A 22,466-nucleotide genomic window follows, 5' to 3' on the forward strand; every position below is an offset into this window, starting at 1 on the left:
TTTATTATGTCCCTCCATCACTGACTTTGGGCCTCCTTTGCTCTTATTTTTCTAGTTTCATTAATTCTGAGTTTAGACTGCTCATTTGGGATTGTTCTTTTTTGAAGTAAGCCTGTATTGCAATACACTTCCCTCTTAGCATGGCCTTTGCTATGTCCCACAGATTTTGCAGCATTGAGTTGTTTTCATTTGTCTCCATGTATTGGTTGATCTCTGTTTTTATTTCATCATTGATCCATTGATTATTTAGGAGCTTGTTGTTAAGCCTCTATGTGTTTGTGGGCTCTTTTGTTTTCTTTGAATAATTTATTCTACTTTCATACCTTTGTGGTTTGAGAAACCAGTTGATACAATTTCAATTCTTCTGAATTTACTGAGCCTTTTTTTGTGGCCTAGTATATAATCTATTCTTGAAAATGTTCCATGTACACTTGAGAAGAATGCATATCCTGCTCTTTTGGGGTAGAGTGTTCTGTAGATTTCTGTTCAGTCCATCTGTTCTAGTGTGTTGTTCAGTACTTCTGTCTCCTTACTTATTATCTGTCTGGTTGATCTGCCCTTTGGAGTGAGAGTTTGTTGAAATCTCCAAAATGAATGTGTTGTATTCCATTTCCCCCTTTAATTCTTTTGGTATTTGTTTCACATATGTAGGTTCTCCTATGTTGAATGCATAGATATTTATATATGGTTATATCCTCCTGTTGGACTGACCCTTTTATCATTATGTAATGTCCTTCTTTATCTCTTGTTACTTTCTTTGTTTTGAAGTCTATTTTGTCTGACACTAGTATTGCAACACCTGCTTTTTTCTCCCTATTGTTTGCATGAAATATCTTTTTCCATCCCTTCACTTTTGGTCTGTGTATGTCTTTGGGTTTGAAGTGAGTCTGCTGTAGGCAGCATATAGGTGGGTCTTGTGTTTTTATCCATCATTTCTGTAACTCTGCCTTTTGATTGGTGCATTCAGTCCATTTACCTTTAGGGTAATTATCAATAGATATGTACTTTTTGCCACTGCAGGCTTTGTATTCATGGTTACCAAAGGTTCAAGGACACCTTCTTTACTATCTAATAGTCTAATTTAACTCAATATGCTATTTCAAACACAATATAAAGGGTTTTTTTCCTCCCTTCTTTTTCATCCTCCTCCACTCTGTATATGTTAGGTGTCATATTCTGTACTCTTTGTGTATCCCTTGACTGACTTTCTGGGTATTAATTTAATTTTGCATTTGCTTAGTAATTAATTGGTCTCCTTCCTTTATTGTGGTTTTGTTTTCTCTGCCAACAGCTATTTAGCCTTAGAAGCACTTCCATCTATAGCAGTCCCTCCAAAATACACTATAGAGACAGTTTGTGGGAGGTAAGTTCCCTCAACTTTTGCTTATGAGGAAATTGTTTAATCTCTGCTTCAAATTTAAATGATTATCTTTCCAGGTAGAGTATTCTTGGTTCGAGGCCCTTCTGTTTCACTGCATTAAACATATCATGCCACCCCCTTCTGACCTGCAAGGTTTCTGCTGAGAAGTCTGATAATAGACTCGTGGGTTTTCCTTTGTATGTGATCTTTTTTCTCTCTCTGGCTGCTTTTAATACTATGTTCTTTTTCTTGGTCTTTGCCATTTTAATTATTATATGTCTTGGTGTTGTCTTCCTTGGGTCCTTGTGTTGGCAGATCTGTGTAATTCTATGGCCTGAGAGACTATTTCCTTCCCCAGATTGGGGATGTTTACAGAAATTATTTCCTCAAAGACACTTTCTATCCCCTTTTCTCTCATCTTCTTCTTCTGGTACTCCTATAATGCAAATATTGTTCTGTTTGGTCACACAGTTCTCTTAATATTCTTCCATTCCTAGAGATCCTTTTTTTCTCTCTGTGCCTCAGGTTCTTTGTATTCCTGTTCTCTAATTTCTATTTCACTTACCATCTCCTCAACCTCATGTAATCTGCTTTTAAATCCCTCCATTGTATGTTTCATTTTGGATACAGTATTTTTCAAAGTTTCTGTCTCTTTCTTGAAGTCCTCCCTAAGGTCTTAAATATTTTTTTGTACCTCCATGAGCATGTTTCTGATTTTTATTTTGAAATCTTTATCAGGAAGATTGGTAATTTGTTTCACTTACCTCTCTTTCTGGTTTTTATGGGATTTTGGTTTGTGCCAGGTTCTTTTGCCATTTCATATTTGTATTGATTACTCTGGAATAACAACTTTCTGTAGGCAGTGTCTTCTAATGTCCAGAAGTTCTACTCTCTGGAGATGTCCAGCACCTGGAGTGATGGCAGGGGTTGCAGGTGAACAGTGCCAGTGCCTATTGGTAGGAAAGAGATCTTTCCTGCTTCCTGGTTGCAGTGCATGCCTCCACTGTCAGGGCCAGTGTGCCAGGCACACAATGAGGAGCCTCTGCATTATATCCCTGTAGTTGCCATACGCAGAGCCACCCTCTGGCTGGCCTGGTGCAATGGCGGGGGCAGCAGGTTTGCTAACTGGTACTGGCCTGGCTGAAGGAGCAGCAGGCTGCATATCACATTGGGGGGCATTGGAGTGCATCACTAGACAGGAGGATGCAGCACCTGAAGCTCCTAAAAGTTCCCAACCTGCTGGGCTGAGTGTGCGAAGACAATTTGGGCCACCTGTCCTTTCTCCTCAGCAGCAAGCTCTGTGTAATCCTTGCCCTTTTAGCATAGCAGCCCTCTCACTGTTGGGAAGTCTTTCAAGTGCCTGCCTTTTCTTTTGTCCTTGAGTGGCCAGTTGTGGGTACCTGTTCTCCACCAGTGGCTAGAATCTCACTCTGCATATTTCACCTATCTTTGCTCTCCAACCCCACTAATCTCCAGAGCACCATGTAATGTGTGTTTGTGCTTCTGGAGAAGATCTCCAGGGCTGGTGTTCAGCAGTCCTAGGCTTCTACCCCATCACTGCTCTGTTTCTCTTCCTCCTGCCAGTGAGCTGGGGTGGGAGGAGGGCTTGGGTCCCATTAGATCGCAGTTTGCTACTTTACCCTTTTTCTTGAGAACTTCTCTTTTCCCCAGATGTAGGCAGTCTTTCACATCTTCTTTTCAGTCACTCTTTCAGGATTTGTTTATTTGCTGTATTTTTGTATTATATATGGTTTTGGGAGGAGGTTTCTGCCTCACTTCTCACCCCGCCATCTTTAAGCCTCTCTAATTCTATATACTTTAACCATAGCAGATGGTATCCCAATTGACCAATTCAAGCATTTGGGTCAGACTTACTATGTCTTTATAGTAAGAAGCTATTATAGTTTCCTGACAAATTTCTACAGACTCACCTAGCCACTTATGCCTTTTGATGTTCCAGGTTATCTTTCTAATTGGGAAGAAGTGCACTCAAGAACCAACTCTCTAATAGCTGAAAAATTGAATTCCCGTGCCCAAAGCTAAAACCTGGGCCTTTAGCCACAGGTGACTGACCCATTTATAATAAAGCCCCTCCTATGACTGAAGAAGCAGAATCTAGTTTCTCATTTCTCCACCACATCTTACAGTCAGCATCATTTGTATAAAATTCTGATTGGTATGATCTAACAAAGTGGTCCAATTTTATTATAGGCCTATAATTTTTTTCATCACTCAAACAGTAATACCTTTGTTTTTGCCTGACATTCTTAAATGTATTTTTTTATAAATTTTTTAAAGAAAACTATCATTGTTTTATTGAAACACTTGAAAGAATTTGTAAAGGGAGAGGAAAATCCATAATTGTATTCTTTTAAAGGAGCTATTATCATTTTTTGGTCTTGTGGTCTGGTGAAAGTGCTTTAAAAAAGAGTGACAGTAGTGGAAAACTCAGTTATTTATGTACAGAGTGACTAGTTTTCCCATAAAGGGCCAGAGAATAAATATTTTAGCCTTTGCAGGCATACAGTCTCTGATGCAACTGTCTGTTTTTGCAGCACAAAGCAACCAGAGACAATACAGAAATGAAAGAATATGGCTCTGCTCCAATAAAACAATTTATGAACACTAAAATCTGAACTTTAAAATTTTCATGTATCATAAAATATTGTTCTTCTTTTGATTTTGTTTCAACATTTAAAAATGTAAAATACATACGGGGTGGAGCCAAGATGGTGGCATGAGTAGAGCAGCAGAACTCTCCTCCCAAAACCATATATATTTTTGAAAATACAATACAACTATTCCTAAAAGAGAGACCAGAAGACACAGGACAATAGCCAGACTACATCTACACCTGCGAGAACTCAGCGCCTCACAAAGCGGGTAAGATACAAGCCACAGCCTGGCGGGACCCGAGAGCCCCTCACCCCAGTTCCCAGAGGGAGGAGAGGAGTCGGAGCAGGGAGGGAGAGTGAGCCCAGGAATGCTAAATACCCAGCCCTAGCCATCCGCACCAAGAACGCAGACACACAGTGTGTGGGGTGCTGGATACTAGGGAAACAGGACAGTAAGACCTGTCAGCGGGTCCCCGCAGCTGGCGCCCCTGGGACAAAAGTTAAGTCAGTGCTCTTTGAAAATCTTAAAGGGACAGGGGCCTCACAGCTGGATGGAAGCGCACCAGTGCAATCAGCCCTGTAACTACGAATCATGGGGAACGCCGGGCACCCCAACCCCCTGGGCGGCAGTGCAGCTCGGAGGCCCATCATGGTAATAAAGAGCCTCCCGCCTGTCCCCCCTTCAGTGCGACTCAGCCATAGCGGCAGCGGCCACGCCCACAGCAACTGGGCAGAGCTTCTTCCACAGCAGTTGGGCAAGAATCAGACACCCCATCTGCATGCAGCTGCCCAGCACAAGCCGCTAGGGGCCGCTATTCTCCCAAGAGAGGAAGGCCACAAACCAGCAAGAAGGGATGTTCTCCCAGCCGACACACGCACCAGCTCCCCACAACTACCTCTATCGCCATGAAAAGGCAGAGGAATTTGATCCAGACCAAAATCACAGAGCCAATCCCTGAGAAGGAGATAGACCTAACAAACCTTCCTGAAAAATAATTCAAAATAAAGGTCATAACCATGCTGATGGATCTTCAGAGAAATATGCAAGAGCTAAGGGATGAAGTCTGGAAGGACATTACACAAATAAAACAATCTCTGGAAGGACTTAAGAGCAGACTGAATGAGGTGCAAGAGGCCATTAATGGAATAAAAATCAGAGAACAGGAACATAGAGAAGCTGACGCAAAGAGAGATAAAAGGATCTTCAGGAATGAAACAATATTAAGAGAACTGTGTGACAAATCCAAAAGGAATAATATCCACATTATAGGGATACCAGAAGAAGAAAAGAGAGAAAAAGGGATAGAAAGTGTATTTAAAGAAATAATTGCTGAAAACTTCCCCAAACTGGGGGAGGAAATATTTGATCAGACCATGGAAGTACACAGAACTCCCAACAGGAGGGACCCAAGGAGGACAACACTAAGACACATAATAATTAAAATGGTAAAGATCAAGGACAAGGAAAGAGTTTTAAAGGCAGCTAGAGAGAGGAAAAAGGTCACCTATAAAGGAAAACCCATCAGGCTATCATCAGACTTCTCAACAGAAACCTTACAGGCCAGAAGAGAATGGCATGATACATTTAATGCAATGAAACAGAAGGGCCTTGAACCAAGAATACTGTATCCAGCACAATTATCATTTAAATATGAAGGACGGATTAAACACTTCCCAGACAAGCAAAAGTTGAGGGAATTTGTGCCCCAAAAACCACCTCTACAGGGTATTTTAGAGGGACTGCTCTATATGGAAGCACTCCTAAGACTAAATATATGTCACCAGAGAAAATAAAATCATAGCAAAGAAAGCAAACCAACCAATACTAACTAAAGGCAAAAAATAAAATCAACTACCCACAAAAACAGTTAAAGGAAACACAAACGAGCACAGAAAAAAACAACCAACATATAATGAATGGAGGAGGAGGAATAAGAAGGGAGAGAAATAAAGAATCACCAGACAGTGCTTATAATAGCTCAATAAGGGAGTAAAGTTAGACAGTAAGATACTAAAGAAGCTAACCTTGAACCTTTGGCAACCATGAATCTAAAGCCTGCAATGGCAGTAAGTACATATCTTTCAATAATCACCCTAAATGTAAATAGACTGAATGCACCAATCAAAAGATACAGAGTAATAGAATGGATAAAAAAGGAAGACCAATCTGTATGCTGCTTACAAGAGACTCACCTCAAACCCAAAGACATGCACAGGCTAAAAGTCAAGGGATGGAAAAAGATATTTCATGCAAACAACAGGGAGAAAAAAGCAGGTGTTGCAATACTAGTGTCAGACAAAATAGACTTCAAAACAAAGAAAGTAACAAGAGATAAAGAAGGACATTACATAATGATAAAGGGGTCAGTCTAACAAGAGGATATAACCATTATAAATATATATGCACCCAACACAGGAACACCAGCATATGTGAAACAAATACTAACAAAACTAAAAGATGAAATAGAATGCAATGCATTCATTTTAGGAGACTTCAACACACCACTCACTCCAAAGGATAGATCCACCAGACAGAAAATAAGTAAGGACACAGAGGCACTGAAGAACACAGTAGAACAGATGGACCTAATAGACATCTATAGAACTCTACATCCAAAAGCAACAGGATACACATTCTTCTCAAGTGCACATGGAACATTCTCCAGAACAGACCACATACTGGGCCACAAAAAGAGCCTCAGTAAGTTCAGAAAGAATGAAATTCTAACAACCAACTTTTCAGACCACAAAGGAATAAAACTAGAACTAAATTGTACAAAGAAATCAAAAAGGCCCACAAACACATGGAGGCTTAAAAACATGTTCCTAAATAATCAATGGATCAATGATCAAATTAAAATAGAGATCAAGCAATGTATGGAAACAAATGACAACAACACAAAGCCCCAACTTCTATGGGACGCAGCAAAAGCAGTCTTAAGAGGAAAGTATATAGCAATCCAGGCATACTTAAAGAAGGAAGAACAATCCCAAATGAATAGTCTAACATCACAATTATTGAAATTGGAAAAAGAAAAACAAATGAGGCCTAAAGTCAGCAGAGGGAGGGACATAATAAAGATCAGAGAAGAAATAAATAAAATTAAGAAGAATAAAGCAATAGAAAAAATCAATGAAACCAAGAGCTGGTTCTCTGAGAAAATAAACAAAAGAGATAAGCCTCTAGCCAAACTTATCAAGAGAAAAAGAGAATCAACGCACATCAACAGAATCAGAAACGAGAAAGGAAAAATCATGATTGAACCCACAGAAATACAAAGAATTATTAGAGAATTCTATGAAAAGCCATACGATAACAAGCTGAAAAACCAAGAAAACATGGACAACTTCCTAGGAAAATATAACCTTCCAAGACTGACCAAGGAAGAAACACAAAATCTAAACAAACCAATTACGAGCAAAGAAATTGAAGCGGTAATCAAAAAACTACCCAAGAAAAAAAACCCCGGGCCAGATGGATTTACCTTGGAATTTTATCAGACATACAGAGAAGGCATAATAACCATTCTCGTTAAAGTTTTCCAAAAAATAGAAGAGGAGGGAATACTCCCAAACTCATTCTATCAAGCCAACATCACACTAATACCAAAACCAGGCAAAGACCCCACCAAAAAAGAAAATTACAGATCAATATCCCTGATGAACATAGATGCAAAAATATTGAACAAAATATTAGCAAAACGAATTCAAAAATACATCAAGAGGTTCATACACCATGATAAAGTGGGATTCATCTCAGGAATGCAAGGATGGTACAACATTCGAAAATCCATCAACATCATCCACCACATCAACAAAAAGGACAAAAACCACATGATCATCTCCATAGATGCTGAAAAGGCATTCAACAAAATTCAACATCCATTCATGATAAATACTCTCAACAAAATCGGTATAGAGAGCAAGTACCTCAACATAATAAAGGCCATATATGATAAACCCACAGCTAACATCATACTGAACAGCGAAAAGTGGAAAACTTTTCCTCTGTGATCAGGAACAAGACAGGGATGCCCACTCTCCCCACTGTTATTTAACATAGTACTGGAGTTCCTAACCATGGCAATTAGACAAAACAAAGAAATACAAGGAATCCAGATTGGTAAAGAAGAAGTTAAACTGTCACTATTTGCAGATGACATGATATTGTACATAAAAAACCCTAAAGACTCCACTGCAAAACTATTAGAACTGATATCGGAATTCAGCAAAGTTGTAAGATACAAAATTAACACACAGAAATCTATGGCTTTCCTATACACTAACAATGAACCAATAGAAAGTGAAATCAGGAAAACAATTCCATTCACAACTGCATCAAAAAGAATAAAATACCTAGGAATAAACCTAACCAAGGAAGTGAAAGACCTATACTCTGAAAACTATAAGACACTCTTAAGAGAAATTAAAGAGGACACTAACAAATGGAAACTCATCCAATGCTCTTGGCTAGGATGAATTAATATCTTCAAAACGGCCATCCTGCCCAAAGCAATATACAGATTTGATACAATCCCTATCAAATTACCAACAGCATTCTTCAACAACCTGGAACAAATAGTTCAAAAATTCATATGGAAACACCAAAGACCCTGAATAGCCAAAGCAATCCTGAGAAGGAAGAATAAAGTGGGGGGCATCTCGCTCCCCAACTTCAAGCTCTACTACAAAGCCACAGTAATCAAGACAATTTGGTACTGACACAAGAACAGAGCCACAGACCAGTGGAACAGAATAGAGGCTCCAGACATTAACCCAAACATATATGGTCAATTAATATATGATAAAGGAGCCGTGGACATACAATGGGGAAATGACAGTCTCTTCAACAGATGGTGCTGGCAAAACTGGACAGCTACATGTAAGAGAATGAAACTGGATCACTGTCTAACCCCATACACAAAAGCATTTGAAATGGATCAAAGACCTGAATGTAAGTCATGAAACCATAAAACTCTTAGAAAAAAACATAGGCAAAAATCTCTTGGACATAAACATGAGCAACTTCTTCATGAACATATCTCCCTGGGCAAAGGAAACAAAAGCAAAAATGAACAAGTGGGACTACATCAAGCTGAAAATCGTCTGTACAGCAAAGGACACCATCAATAGAACAAAAAGGTACCCTGCAGTATGGGAGAATATATTCATAAATGACAGATCCGATAAAGGGTTGACACCCAAAATATATAAAGAGCTCACGCACCTCAACAAACAAAAAGAAAATAATCCAATTAAAAAATGGGCAGAGGAGCTGAACAGTTCTCCAAAGAAGAAATTCAGATGGCCAACAGACACATGAAAAGATGCTCCACATCACTAGTCATCAGAGAAATGCAAATTAAAACCACAATGAGATATCTCCTCACACCAGTAAGGATGGCTGCCATCCAAAAGACAAACAGAAACAAATGCTGGTGAGGTTGTGGAGAAAGGGGAACCCTCCTACACTGCTGGTGGGAATGTAAATTAGTTCAACCACTATGGAAAGCAGTATAGAGGTTCCTCAAAAAGCTCAAAATAGAAATACCATTTGACCCAGGAATTCCACTTTTAGGGATTTACCCTAAGAATGCAGCACTCCAGTTTGAAAAAGACAGATGCACCCCTATGCTTATCGCAGTACTGTTTAATGGAAAATAGCCGGGAAATGGAAGCAACGTAAGTGTCCATCAGTAGATGAATGGATAAAGAAGAGGTGGTACATATACACAATGGAATATTATTCAGCCATAAGAAGAAAACAAATTCTACCATTTGCAACAACATGGATGGAGCTAGAGGGTATTATGCTCAGTGAAATAAGCCAGGTAGAGAAAGACAAATACCAAATGATTTCTCTCATATGTGGAGTATAAGAGCAAAGAAAAACTGAAGGAACAAAACAGCAGCAGAATCGCAGAACCCAAGAATGGACTAACATTTACCAAAGGGAAAGGGACTAGGGAGGATGGGAGGGTAGGGAGGGATAAGGGTGGGAAAAAGAAAGGGGGCATTACGATTAGCATGTATAATGTGGGTGGGGGGCATAGGGAGGGATGTGCAACACAGAGAAGACAAATAGTGATTCTATAGCATGTTACTACACTGATGGACAGTGACTGTAATGGGGTTTGTGGGAGGGGACTTGGTGAAGGGGGAACCCTAGTAAACATAATGTTCTTCATGTAATTGTAGATTAATGATAACAACAACAAAAAAAAGTAAAATACAGTATTGGCTTGTGGTCCATAGAAATTGGGCAGAAGGTTGGATACCTGTACCTCTGGGGGAAAATGTTCCCAGTCAGGGCAAATAAACCACAAAGCACTGAAACCAAAATCAGTCGAGGGAAAAACTAGATGGGGGAAGGCCTTTTACTGTTTACAAGAAGCCTCGCTCCATTTGCTTTCTGGCCTCCCCTCTCTCTTACCGGTTTCCCTCTCGTTTCCGCTGAGGAGGCCCAAAAAACCTCTCCAGTCCTAGAGCACTTGCCTCTCCACCCACCTTGTAATCACCTATTGATATGGAGATGGCTACTTCTCTCCACACCTTGAAAACACCTATTGATATGGAGATAGACAAAGGCAAGGGGATGGATTCTGGAAATACTGCAATTTTACCCACCATACCTATGGGTTATAGTTGGTGAACGCTGTTTAATACTGTATGTCTAGTTTTGACCTAAGTCCTGAACTCCACAGCCATATTTTCAGCTTTTTCCTTGATGTGAACACTCCAAAAGCATTTCAGACCAAATTATTTAAAACCTAACTCATGACATATGCCTCATCCAAACTGTCTGCTTGTCTGAAATCAACTTTTGCTCATGGAACACTGTGTCCCAGTCATTCAGACCTGAAATTTAAAAATCATCTTAGAATGATTCCCTACCTTTGTCAAGTCCTGTTTTATCTCAATTATGTCTTCAATCTGCAACTTCCACCCTAGCATTTGAGTTCAGGCCCTCCTTATTTAGCCTACATTGTTGCTATGGTGCTACAATTGGTTTCCATGATACTAGTATCCTGTACTCCAATGTATCTAATATAGTGCTGCCAGAATAAGCTTCCTAAAGTGCCACTCTAATTATGTCACTACACTGAACTATTTTAAAACCCTGTGTAACTGTATTGCTTGCCAAATTAAACACAGACTCTTCAACTGGCATTTAAGGCCATCCAAAACATTATCCCAAATATCTTCTAATCTTGTCTCACCTTACACCTTTGTTCATTCACTCAACAAATATGAATGAGCATCTGTTATGCGCCAAGGCACTGTGTTGGTTAGACAATGGGATAAAATGATGAGCGGAAACTATAGACCTCTGCCTTCATAGAGTTTATTGTCTAATTGTAGAAAAAGATATTAATCAATCACATAAAAAGTGCAGGAACAAAACTGGCATGCAAGAACATGAAGCAATATTTTCAAAGTATCAAGTGAGTACTTCAAATCTAGCATTTTACATAAAACTAAACTATCATTAATTGTATGGCTGACATATACTTTCAGGTATATAAGCGTCAGAACATCACATAAAGATGGCATAGGAAAACACACATGGGGAGTAAGGTTACTTAAAACTTTGAAAGGTTTGATTGTGGTGGTATTTTACAGCCGTATACATATACCAAAGCTTACAAAATCATACACTTTAAATATTATCATGCAGCTTATCATGTCAATTATACGTCAATAAAACTGGCAACTATTAGATAGCAAACTTTTAAAGAATGTAGATATACATACAGTTTAAAGTAAAATAATAAAAGAAACACCTCTGCAGCCAATATCTCAGTTATGAAAAAATAATCACATAAATAAATGTAAAACTGCAACTGTGACTAGTGCTATGAAGAAAGGAACAAGTGCCTAGAATGATGGCATTTGATTTATTTGGGGAAGTTAGGGGAAGCTTTCCCTGAAAAAGTAATGCCTAATCTGAGATAGTTGACTAACAAAAAAAACAACCCTTACATAGTAATGCTATGTGCTAGGTACTATTTTACATGCTTTGTGTGTAATATTAACCCATTTAATCCTCAAGCATTGCTTTGGATTGAGTCTTTTATTACCTCTGTTTTACACAAGAGGAAATTGAGGCACATAATAGTTAAGTATCTTGCCCAAGGTCACACAGCCAGGAAATAGTAGAACTGGGGTTATAAACCAGAGTAGTCTGGTTCTAGAGTCCACACTCTTAACTGCAGAATTAATAAGCGAAGAGAGGAGAAAGATTACAGGCATATGGAACAACACATGAAAATATTCTGTGGGCTTGGTGAGCATGCAGGACTCAAAGTAGGCCAGTGTGGCTAGGGCAGCGAGGAGTGTGAAACTTGAAGATACCTCTGCGAATGAAGGAGAGGCCCATCATGCAGAACCTTCTGAAACAGCTTGTAGAATTTTGTCTCTATTCTTAGAGTGATGTAACACCATTAAGTATTTCAAGTAAGGGCTAATAGGAATTTTGAAGATATTATTCTGGTTTCAATGTGATAAAGTGATTGGACAGATAGCTAGAGTGGATGTGAATAAACTAGTTACTGCAGTAGGACCCATGAGAGATGTTGGCAGTTGGGACTAAAGTGGTGGTAGTGAAGAAAGAAGAATGAATGCATTCAAGAAATATTCAAGAGATAAAATCAACTGGACTTGAAGTAATTCAGAGACCAAAATGGGGATGAAGGTGAAGGGGGCCTTCAAGAATGACTCCTAAGTATTTGTGCACTATGGATGATGGTACCATTAATCAAGAAAGTGGAACCTGGATGAATAATAGGCATGGAGTATATCAGTGTATTTGGTTGCAAGCAATGGAAATCAACTTTAGCTCTCTGTGTTAGTTTGTCTTTCCATGAAAGCAGAACTTAAGATAAGGAATCGGGACAACTAATTAGGGATTTGATACCAGAAAGCAGGATTGATGGAGGGGGAAGAGTGTGATAGAGGTGAAAAGCCAATTTAAAGGTGTCTTACCAAGTTAGTACTGTGCACAATGCTTGCCACCAGGACATCCTGGAAGTATATGCAATATCCCCCAGAATTATCTGCCCAAAAATCAAAAAAAAGAAGAAACATTTTTCCATCTTCTGTCTTCCCTCATTGGTTAAGGGTTCCCCTGGGAGCATTAGCCCCTGTACTTTTCAGTTGTGTTGTTTGTGAGCAGACGGACTGCAGCAGCATCAGAGAAGGCTCTGGAGCAGAAGGCTGAAGACAAGTGGCTCCTGCTTAGGAACACTGTCAGTGAGGAGTGTACGGCCTTGCACAGGAATGTTCACCTCAGCTGCAGCTGAAATCAAAGACAGATTAAGAAGATGTGCTATAGGACACCAGGGCATCATATACCCTAGCTTAAGAGAAGTAACCTAAACAAAAGCAGTTTATGAGTTTACAGAATGGAGGTAAGGTTGTAAGAACAGAGTTGGAAAATGGGCAAAAACCAAGGTCATTCTGAGACAAAAGCAAGAAGAGCTACAACCATCTATTCACAGACAAAGTCTGACGAGCTATTGTCACCAGAGGATACCACTGCTGCCACAGCTAGACATCACTGCCACATTGCTACTGTGCGGGATAATCTCAGCCCTAATGCCAATGACTGTCACCACCCCTTAGTCTTTGTCTTTAAATCTTGTTCCAGACACAAGGTCCTGGCAGGAGTGTCTCAAAGGTGGGGTCTAGATCATGTGCCCATGTTTTGATTAGAAGAAGACATAGTGGGGAGCTAGTCTCTAAGGCTTCTAAGCTTACAATCAGTGGAAACCACCCTTTGCCCCCAAAGAAAAAGAAGGTCACCGGGTTAAGAGCCTGTGTTCAGTTTTGGCTATGTTGAGACTGATACATCTGAAGTAAGACATCAAGCAGGTCTGGAGAGTATATTCTAATAGCCTCCTGTGTGAAAGCTCCTTAGCTCAGGGATAACTTGTTCACCCATCACTTACACAGGGCCTCTTACATTTGACAATCAATAAATGTATGCTGAAAGAAATGAACGGTCCTACCATGCTACATTCTGTTCTCTGAGCTTCCCTGTATTTTGCATGATGTCTCTATGACCTGGAATGGTCTTTTTTCACCCTCTCTACCCAGTTAGAACCATTAAATTTTATCCAGTCTGTGTTGAAGAATGCAGTCTCCTCATGTTAAAGCTACCCCTTCATGCAACTTTAATGATTTCCCACACAGGTTGTGATTGTCCCCACCTTTGAAACTCCCTGGTAGGTTATTTACACAGATAGTGTCTAATATATCCTTTCTTCTCATTTTACCCATTCTTCTTGAACAAATAAATATTTTTGTCTTGAAGTATACCTTCTGGCTTGCTTTTAAAGTATCTTAACATAGGGAAGGCCTTATACGTATGAAAAAACTAATGAGAACTGACAACTGGAAATAAAATATGCTCAAAAAGAAAGTTGACAAGTATTTTATCAGTAGTCCTGCAACTCATCATAACTTAAAGTGAATATATGAAGAAAGGACAAAACAAATCTTACAACATAATTTTTATAATTGAAATAAAGGAAGTTAGACATACTCCATTTAGACTTGGAAGTAAAACCTAAGAAAACAGTTAGCTGTTGAGAAATATTATGTGTGATAAGGGAAAGAAAAGAAGAATGTGAAAAAATAAATGCAAATACATATATATATATTACCATAAAGCCTTGCATGAGGAAAATTATTCATTAGAAGGTGTCAGATATTGTGAAAACTACTGAGTGTAAGTATCACAAGTATCTTCAGGCAAATAATCAATGATATTGTGAAATTTTACTTGAAGCAATGGTATTATTAATTATTATAAGAAAATTAGCAGCTAGAGTGCCTAGGTAAGCCAATACAATAACATCAAAGTCTTTACATCAGAACTATGATAAAAGTCAGCTTGCATAATAAATAGAATAAAGGAATGATGAAAGTAAGACAAATTGGACATTGGAAATTGGATGTCTTACTGTGCAACTCAGAAGTCTTCCTAAACTGTTATAATTAGAAGCTGACTGATATTTGAGGGGTATGGATCAACTCTGAACCTCTCAAGGCAATGACAGGCATAAAACTCCAGAGTTCTGGTACCAGTGAAGCATGGAAGAGATGACTAGAATGTCCTGCCCACCCTAATCAGAATTTTCTAAATAGTCTACTTATGCATAAGAGTACACAGCTTTCTTCCACAGACACAGAAGGCAGTCCCTAGTGAATAAATATTTTTCTGTATGTGCCAAGTGAAATTTTATTAGGTACTTGGTCTAAATATTTTCTATAAGAACTCATCTCCAATCTTAGAGTGGAACTCAATTGAATATAAATTCCTGTATCATTTAATTTGGAAGAGATACTAAATATTATCTAGCCATGTTCTTTTCCACAAATGAGGAAACTGATCTAAGCAGTGAAGTTAATAAATTTAATAAACAGAAAAAAATAGCTTGAAAAGTACCTAGCAGAACATGTAACCTATTAGTCATTCAATAAGTAGCATTTATTAGTATTATTATTAATATTGCCATTTTGGGTAAATACTGTTATGTTAATAACTACCATATATTTTTCTTCAGTGAGTTGTATATGCCAGATTTTGGTCTAGGCTTGGAATATAAAAATAACCTTCACATTGAGCAGAGTATTAAGAGTAGTAAACTTGGGAAGGTAGCCTGACATATGAGCTAGAAGATATTTCTTCTCAGCATCCTTCCCTTTGTAGGACCCTCACCCATTCCATATGAATATTTTCAGTCCATGTAAGGCAGGTAGGACTTTTGTGACTCAAACAAAACAAATCAAAACTCTCCAGATCATCAGAGATTTCATATTTGGTCACTAGGAGTAAGTGGAATGTTATCTGTTTCTGAAAAATGACTTGTAAGATGAAGTACATGTGGAGCCAACAACAGGCATCTTTCCATTATGATAATCTCTTTCTGAGAATAAGGTCAGGCAGAGATGGACAACCTGAGGAAGATAAAGTCCTAAGGACATCATTTCAACCACTGTATCTAGCTGTGCCTTAAAGCTCTAGCTCCTCCCATTGAAATTTCCACATATGTGAACCAGAAAAATACATTTTCTATGTAAGCTTGTACAAGTTTGAGTTTCTCTTGTTTGCAGTCAGAAGGTCCTAACCCTTAGTGCAGGTAGTACATAACATTTACTGCTATTATTTAACAACTATTCAGCACCAATAACACATGGTACAAAGTATTGTACAGTATAAAACCTATGTTTAGTATCACAATTCCTATCATCTAAGAACTTACCATTTAAATTAGGGCATGATAATGAGAAACATATTCATTCATTTGCCAGGAAATATGTAGTAAATAAAAAGGGAAAGGTTATGATACTACACTGATCCAGTGTTTCTCCTCAGACCTTGCCCTAAACCATTCAGAGGAAAATCTGCAGTTATTTTGCTAGTATGAAAAAAGGTAGAACAACATCCAATAGGCAGGACATTCTAGTCGTCTCTTCCATGCTTCACTGGCACCAGAACTCTGGAGTTTTATGCCTGTCATTGCCTTGAGAGGTTCAGTTCTGATGTAAAGACTTTGATGTTATTGTATCAGCTTACCTAGGCTTACCTAGATTACCATATACTCATAAAACTAAAATACTAACAGCAATAAATGAACCATAGCTTCATATGTTCATATAGATGAATCTCAAAAACACAATGTTGGCTGATAGAGCAATTTCAGAATACTATGAAAACATAAACACTTAACAATACACCATTAGAAATACATGCAGATACAGTAAAACTATAATGAAAATGAGAAAATGGTAAATTAATATTCAGAATAGTAGTTAATTTTTGTAGAAAGGGAAGAGGATGTGATTGGAGAGGGCATACAGGTGTTTTCAGAGGCATGGTTAATGTCTGTTGCTTAATCTGTGGTTCTAATGCCTAGGCCTATTCCCATTGCTGCTATCACCATTTACCACAGATTTAATAGCTTAAAACAATATGAATCTGCTATTTTACAGTTTGGAAGTTCAGAATCCTGAAATGGGTCTTATGGGGCAAAAATCAAAGTGTTGGCAGAGCTGGGGTCCTTCTAGGACCAAGGGGAGAATAAATTTTTGGCTTTTCCACCTGAGGCTGCAACATTCCTTGATTTCTGGCCACAATGCTCCAATCTCTGCTTCCATCATCACATCTCCTCTTGACTCTGACCTACCTGCCTCTGTCTTATAAAGATATTGTGAAAACCCAGATAATCTCTTAATTTAATAAAATCTGCAAAATCCCTTTTACCATGTAAGATAAAATATTCACACGTTCCAGGGATTAGGACATGGACACCTTGGTGGGGGGCTGGGGGGTATAATTTTTTTCAACACTCTGGGTGTTTGTTTTAATCTGTATGTCTTATTTACATATTATATATATTTGTAGTAGATGCTGTGGTGTGCCACCCAGATCTCTGTTGAGACATCAGACACTCATTCCCCTAGCTTCTAGGGAAGTTGGCAGCTGAGAATTCCCAGTTGAGTCCTCTCCAGGAATTGCCCCTAACCATAGTCAGCTCACCAAGGCCTTGCCCTGTCCCCAGAAGCAGCCTGCTACCCATGACTGGTAGAGAGAGGAGTATAAGACCCGGTCTCCAGAGCTGCTCAACTCCTTCCTCAGCCCAATCTTTACTTTCTTCTATCCCCTTACAGGCTCTCATTGATCCCAAGAGTATGCCCCAATAAATTCCCTGAGCATATGTCTCTTTCTCAGACTGTTTCTTGATCTAACCATTATTTTAAAAAGATAAAATATTTCATGATCATTTTATTTATTTTTTTTAGATAATTATTTTTTTATTGAAGGGTAGTTGACACACAGTATTACATTACATTAGTTTCAGGAGTATAACATAGTGATTCAACATTTATATACATGACAATTCTAGGTACCAGCTATCACCATACCAAGCTGTTACAATATCTTGACTATATTCATTACATCCTGGTTACTTATTATTTTACCACTGGAAGTGTATACTTTTTTTTTTTTGGTGAGGGCATCTCTCATATTTATTGATCAAATGGTTGTTAACAACAATAAAATTCTGTATAGGGGAGTCAATGCTCAATGCACAATCATTAATCCACCCCAAGCCTAATTTTCATCAGTCTCCAATCTTCTGAGGCATAACAAACAAGTTCTTACATGGAGAACAAATTCTTACATAGTGAATAAGTTCTTACATGGTGAACAGTACAAGGGCAGCCATCACAGAAACCTTCGGTTTTGCTCATGCATTATGAACTATAAACAGTCAGTTCAAATATGAATACTCATTTGGTTTTTATACTTGATTTATATGTGGATACCACATTTCTCTCTTTATTATTATTATTTTTAATAAAATGCTGAAGTGGTAGGTAGATACAAGATAAAGGTAGAAAACATAGTTTAGTGTTGTAAGAGAGCAAATGTAGATGATCAAGTGTGTGCCTGTAGACTATGTGTTAATCCAAGCTAGACAAGGGCAATAAAACATCCACGTATGCAGAAGATTTCTCTCAGAACGGGGGGGTGAGGTTCTAAGCCTCACCTCTGTTGATCCCCAATTTCTCACTTGATGACCCCCCTGCGACTGTGCCTGTCTTAGGTTGTTCCTCCCTTGAGGAATCTTACCCGTCTCTGGCTAACCAGTCATCTTCCGGGGCCATACAGGGAAATGTAAAGTTTGTAAGTGAGAGAGAAGCCTTATTGTTTGAAATGGTTAGCTTTTTATTTCTTTGCATATTTATGCCCTGTAGCTTCTATGCCCAGCATTTGTCTTGAGGTATCTTTACCACTTGGAAGAATTATGATACTCGGTAAATTTGATATGAGGCACGAATTCTATTTAAGGGTTGTAATTAGGAAGGAAGAAGAAAAGCTATACAAGTAGCAGGCGGAAGACAACATGGGAAGATTGATTATTTCTTTGACAAATCTTCTTGTAGAGTAACTTCAGCATGTATAGGTTTTAAGCTACTACTTAAAATGCGCACACACATTAACATAATAGGAGTATACTTACGTAACCAAAGCATACCTGTAATTACCAGCCATCTCCAGGGAAACCAAGAAAACCAGTTAGGCACCTTAGGCATTTGTGAAAACTTATCTATGATATGGTGGATATTGTCCAACTGAACTTGAACAGTCTGAGAGAAATCAGACAAATTAAAATAACCCATTCCTGGGGACTGTTCACATACCATATGTTCCTTTAACAGTAAATAGTCTGTAGTTGTAAGATTTTGGAGCACTACAATTTGCACTTCTCCTATTCTTGATTGAGTTCCAACAGTATAGATCCAGTCAAATTTGTTGTTTTACTGCATGCACAGGCCAGCTTAGATATCTCCTTCCTCATTCCCATGGCAAGTCCAGGAACTGGTGGGATGAGTGCATCTACACCTGTAGCAGTGCGTGGATCTTTGTTGGGGTTTTTTGATGATCATCTTCTGGCATGAGTCTTCCAGAGAGTGCTGATGTTGGAAGTTCTTTTTCATATCGTATCTTAGTTCATTTTCGGGTAGCCCAATTAGGCTTTGATCCTCTGTATAAACACAAACAGACCCTTTGCCTACACTTTTATATGCCCTTTATACCCTTGTGTAGAACTCATTGGAGGTTACCACACAGGAAATGCCTTTTTTTTTTTTTTGTGGTATCACTAACCTACACTTACATGACGAATATTATGTTTACTACGCTCTCCCCTATACCAGGTCTCCCCTATAAACCCCTTTACAGTCACTGTCCATCAGCAAAGCAAAATGTTGTAGGATCCCTACTTGCCTTCTGTGTGTTGTACAGCCCTCCCTTTTCTCCTACCCCCCCATGCATGCTAATCTTAATACCCCCCTACTTCTCCACCCCTTATCCCTCCCTACCCACCCATTCTCCCCAGTCCCTTTCCCTTTGGTACCTGTTAGTCCATTCTTGAGTTCTGTGATTCTGCTGCTGTTTTGTTCCTTCAGTTTTTCCTTTGTTCTTATATTCCACAGATAAGTGAAATCATTTGGTATTTCTCTTTCTCCGCTTGGCTTGTTTCACTGAGCATAATATCCGCCAGCTCCATCCATGTTGCTGCAAATGGTAGGATTTGCCCTTTTCTTATGGCTGAGTAGTATTCCATTGTGTATATGTACCACCTCTTCTTTATCCATTCATCTATTGATGGACATTTAGGTTGCTTCCAATTCTTGGCTATTGTAAATAGTGCTGCAATGAACATAGGGGTGCACTGATCTTTCTCATACTTGATTGCTGCATTCTTAGGGTAAATTCCTAGGAGTGCAATTCCTGGGTCAAATGGTAGGTCTGTTTTGAGCATTTTGATGTACCTCCATACTGCTTTCCACAATGGTTGAACTAACTTACATTCCCACCAGCAGTGTAGGAGTGCTCCCCTTTCTCCACAGCCTCGCCAACATTTGTTGTTGTTTGTCTTTTGGATGGCAGCCATCCTTACTGGTGTGAGGTGACACCTCATTGTAGTTTTAATTTGCATTTCTCTGATAATTAGCGATGTGGAGCATCTTTTCATGTGTCTGTTGGCCATCTGTATTTCTTTTTTGGAGAACTGTCTGTTCAGTTCCTCTGCCCATTTTTTAATTGGGTTATTTGTTTTTTGTTTGTTGAGGCGTGTGAGCTCTTTATATATTCTGGACGTCAAGCCTTTATCGGATCTGTCATTTTCAAATATATTCTCCCATACTGTTGAGTTCCTTTTTGTTCTATTGATGGTGTCTTTTGCTGTACAGAAGATTTTCAGCTTAATATAGTCCCACTTATTCATTTCTGCTGTTGTTTTCCTTGCCCGGGGAGATATGTTCAAGAAGAGGTTACTCGTGTTTATGTCTAAGAGGTTTTTGCCTATGTTTTCTTCCAAGAGTTTAATGGTTTCATGACTTACATTCAGGTCTTTGATCCATTTTGTGTTTACTTTTGTATATGGGGTTAGACAATGGTCCAGTTTCATTCAACTACATGTAGCTGTCCAGTTTTGCCAGCAACGTCTGTTGAAGACAATGTCATTTCCCCATTGTATGTCCATGGCTCCTTTATCAAATATTAATTGACCATATATGTCTGGCTTAATGTCTGGATTCTCTAGTGTGTTCCATTGGTCTGTGGCTCTGCTCTTGTGCCGGTACCAAATTGTCTTATTATGGCTTTATAGTAGAGCTTGAAGTTGGGGAGTGAGATCCCCCCTACTTTATTCTTCTTTCTCAGGATTGCTTTGGCTATTCGGGGTCTTTGGTGTTTCCATATGAATTTTTGAATTATTTGTTCCAGTTCATTGAAGAATGTTGCTGGTAGTTTCATAGGGATTGCATCAAATCTGTATATTGCTTTGGGCAGGATGGCCATTTTGACGATATTAATTCTTCCTAGCCACGAGCATGGGATGAGTTTCCATCTGTTAGTGTCCCCTTTAATTTCTCTTAAGAGTGACTTGTAGTTTTCAGAGTATAAGTCTTTCACTTCTTTGGTAAGGTTTATTCCTTGGTATTTTATTTTTTTTGATGCAATTGTGAATGGAGTTGTTTTCCTGATTTCTCTTTCTGTTGGTTCATTGCTAGTGTATAGGAAAGCCACAGATTTCTGTGTGTTGATTTTGTATCCTGCAACTTTGCTGTATTCCGATATCAGTTCTAGTAGTTTTGGGGTGGAGTCTTTAGGGTTTTTTATGTACAGTATCATGTCATCTGCAAATAGTGACAGTTTAACTTCTTCTTTACCAATCTGGATTCCTTGTATTTCTTTGTTTTGTCTGATTGCCGTGGCTAGGACCTCCAGTACTATGTTAAATAACAGTGGAGAGAGTGGGCATCCCTGTCTAGTTCCCGATCTCAGAGGAAATGCTTTCAGCTACTCGCTGTTCAGTATAATGTTGGCTGTGGGTTTATCATAGATGGCCTTTATTATGTTGAGGTACTTGCCCTCTATTCCTATTTTGCTGAGAGTTTTTATCATGAATGGATGTTCAACTTTGTCAAATGTATTTTTAGCTTCTATGGAGATGATCATGTGGTTTTTGTCTTTTTGTTGATGTGGTGGATGATGTTGATGGACTTTCGAATGTTGTACCATCCTTGCATCCCTGGGATGAATCCCACTTGCTCAAGGTGTACGATCCTTTTGATGTATTTTTGATTTCGATTTGCTAATATTTTGTTGAGTATTTTTGCATCTACATTCATCAGGGATATTGGTCTGTAGTTTTCTTTTTTGGTGGGGTCCTTGCCTGGTTTTGGTATTAGGGTGATGTTAGCTTCATAGAATGAGTTTGGGAGTATCCCCTCCTCTTCTATTTCTTGGAAAACTTTAAGGAGAATGGGTATTATGTCTTCCCTGTATGTCTGATAAAATTCCGAGGTAAATCCATCTGGCCCGGGGGTTTTGTTCTTTGGTAGTTTTTTGATTACCGCTTCAATTTCGTTGCTGGTAATTGGTCTGTTTAGATTTTCTTTCTTGGTCA

At 38.8% G+C, this 22,466-nt stretch overlaps 1 long non-coding RNA gene across 2 annotated transcripts in view; it reads right to left on the reverse strand.

The window, feature by feature from the left end:
- Positions 1–22,466, reverse strand: part of LOC118930057 (uncharacterized) — an 87,937-nt gene that overhangs the window by 48,856 nt on the left and 16,615 nt on the right. For both annotated transcript variants that reach the window (XR_008997824.1, XR_005031855.2), the window contains exon 4: positions 12,961–13,273. This is a non-coding gene — a long non-coding RNA (uncharacterized LOC118930057). The remainder of the gene's footprint in view (positions 1–12,960; positions 13,274–22,466) is intronic.

Source organism: Manis pentadactyla, chromosome 5 (assembly GCF_030020395.1).
Source record: "Manis pentadactyla isolate mManPen7 chromosome 5, mManPen7.hap1, whole genome shotgun sequence".
Classification (NCBI taxonomy): Eukaryota; Metazoa; Chordata; class Mammalia; order Pholidota; family Manidae; genus Manis; species Manis pentadactyla.